Genomic DNA, 2690 nt, shown 5'->3' with positions numbered 1-2690 from the left:
GTGCCTAATGAAAATAAACAGTTTAAGTTAATTATAAGGATTTTTAAGGATATTTACTAGTACTTGTATCGGTACTTGGTATCGGCAAGTACTTTAATGTAAGTACTTGTACTCGTACTCGGTTTTCAAAAATCTGGTATCGGTGCATCCCTAATAATTAGCAAGACTCGCTGTAACGAAAGGAAAAACTTAGAGCCAACATGGAACCTCTTAGCAATGATGAAACTTTATTTAATGAAATAAAGATTTTTATTGAAGGAAAATGTTTGAGAATCCTCGTCTTAATTCGCAAGGAATTAACATCAGTCTTTGTAGGTGGTTCTTCATTTTTTTGTCATTGGTATATTTATTTTTTTCTGGCCCTCCCTGTGTTCAGCAGCTCAGGACTGTATTCATTCTCCGACAAGTTTTAGAGATTTTTAGAAGCAACCTGTCCTCATCAAAAGCAACACATTAAACATTTATGTGGAAGAGCCTCCAATAATCTAAATAATAAAAAAATATTAATAATTTTTCATTTTGTGTCCACATTCAAAGTCCCTAAAAGAAATTTTTTGTAACTAATAAAAACATTTCAAACTTTTCCTTGCAGATTTTTTTCACCCTCTAAAATCGTATTTATCCTCATTAGACCAGAAAAATGATAAATGGCTAAACGGAGCTATGGAACGATCTGAAATGTTTTATTTTGAAAGCAAAAAGCCTTTTTTTTTTGGCTAATTTTTTTAATTTTTTTTTTCTTGCAGGATTAGATTCAACCGTTGTTTTTCTTTCCTTTTGGACAGCGTTGAAAGCAGTTTCACCCGTGTTGTAATAAAACATTGGTTTGTTTTTCATTTGTAAAGAAACTGAATGTTTTTGTTTCTCTAAAGTTTGATAAATTGTTGCTTAGTGAAACAATGAACAGTAATGTTCTCATTGAATTCTTTTATGTTGACTGTGTTTGCTGGATATTTACAAGCTTCGTAGTACTTGAAGTGTGTGATCATTAAAGTGAAACTTTTTCACCTCTAATGAGTTTTGTTTTGTTGTTGGTGGATTAAAAAAAGTTAATTTAGCCACATCGAAATCGCCAGATGAGCCCTTGCTGAGATCAATAATCAACAGATGGGGGGGTCTGCAGTGGTGGCTCCGGCACCACGTGTAGCGGTTTGGTCCCTCCGCTGCAGCTCTCTGTAGATATGAAATATATAAAACAAGAACAAAAATGTGCAACTTGTTATTCTGATAACACCTAGAATTAGAAGAAACAACTTCCCTTTGATGAAAATTTTGAATAAAATTTTAAGTAAAGATCTCAAACAGATCATTATGAAAATAAAATGTATTTTGTCATACATATTCAACCCCTGGCAAAAATTATAGAATCTCCGGCCTTGGAGGATGTTCATTCACTTGTTTAATTTTGTAGAAAAAAGCGGATCACAGACATGACACAAAACTAAAGTCATTTCAAAYGGCAACTTTCTGGCTTTAAGAAACACTAAAACAAATCAAGGAAAAAAAGTGGTAGTAACAGTTAATATTTTAGACCAAGCAGAGGGAAAAAATGGAATTGGAGATTGCCCTGTAAATCTGCTCTTGGAGGAGTAAGACGCTTTTTCTCTCTCTCCTGCCCTCCCATGTTTCCCTGCTTTGCTGCTCGGAGCCTTCTCTACGTTTTCATCCAAAACCGAAAATTATGGATATTTTTATGGATTTGGTTTGCTGGTCTCTTAATAAATTTTTGGAACAAAGTTTTCTTCCATGGGAGGACATGTCAAAGGTGGGAACTCTGTTCTGGATATATATTTGGATTCCGATCACTGGACTCTACAAATTGGCTTGGTGGTCTCCTGGTGTTCTACAAAACAACGTCTGTGACTATTCAGGTCATTTCCTGGCTGCCTGACCAACATGAAGGATTGCCGTTCTATCAGCACTCAGACTTGTACCTTGTGCGAGCTGGAACTTGGCCTGCAAGCGGTTCTGCTGAGGGTCGCAGGCTGGTTGTGGTTCCTGGACTTTGCTGGCGAGATGGAATTGATCTTGGAGAATCTGATAGCTCGGCGGGATTGTCCACATTATTTGTCTGATTGGATTCGCCACCTTGAAATGTACTGTACCAGTGGACATTAAAGGTTGAACATAAGCGCTTATACCTGGATCTTACCTGATTTTACTACGTTTTTATATTTAATCTTTATTTGCTGCCATGTCCGTTTGGGACCAGCTGGGTTGCACCTACACACAGGGGCGTCACTAGACCTATTTTAGGGGGGCTGGAGCAACATCTATAGATTGATTGGGGTTAAATGAAAGATTGTTTGGCCAGTGACTAATTAAATTTTGCTTCTCCTAATTTTTCATAATCACTGAAGAGCTAATTTAAATGAGCCCAGGAGCTACCAGTTGGAGACCCCTAGTTTAGTCCCTCAGCTACCTGGACCTGATGAGATGTGACACCTGCTGTCCCCCCCCCTGGGTTTCCCTCTTGGATCTGTTGGGGATGAATGGACGGACCAACAGCTGGAACATTAAATTCATTAAGCTATAATTTTACTTTGTTCCTACTTTTTCACTTACATTTCAGAAGTCTAGTTATTTCCACTAACCTTATACAGCGGGTAAAATAAGTATTGAACACGTCACCATTTTCTCAGTAAATATATTACTAGAGGTGCTAATGACATGAAATTTTCACCAGATGT

The 2690-nt window shown here is 37.2% G+C and overlaps 1 protein-coding gene across 1 annotated transcript in view; it reads left to right on the top strand.

The window, feature by feature from the left end:
* The window catches only part of fkbp6 (FKBP prolyl isomerase 6), a gene marked incomplete at its 5' end in the record, with an annotated part of 12068 nt that extends 11054 nt beyond the window's left edge, over window positions 1-1014 (top strand). Inside the window, 1 exon segment of the mRNA XM_014027728.1 lies at window positions 747-1014.
* Between the last annotated feature and the right edge of the window lie 1676 nt (window positions 1015-2690).

The sequence above is a fragment of the Austrofundulus limnaeus genome, unplaced genomic scaffold (genome assembly GCF_001266775.1).
Source record: "Austrofundulus limnaeus strain Quisiro unplaced genomic scaffold, Austrofundulus_limnaeus-1.0 Scaffold677, whole genome shotgun sequence".
Lineage (NCBI taxonomy): Eukaryota > Metazoa > Chordata > Actinopteri > Cyprinodontiformes > Rivulidae > Austrofundulus > Austrofundulus limnaeus.
The sequence above is the reverse complement of the archived record's forward strand: the minus strand, read 5'-3'. Positions and strand labels throughout refer to the sequence as shown.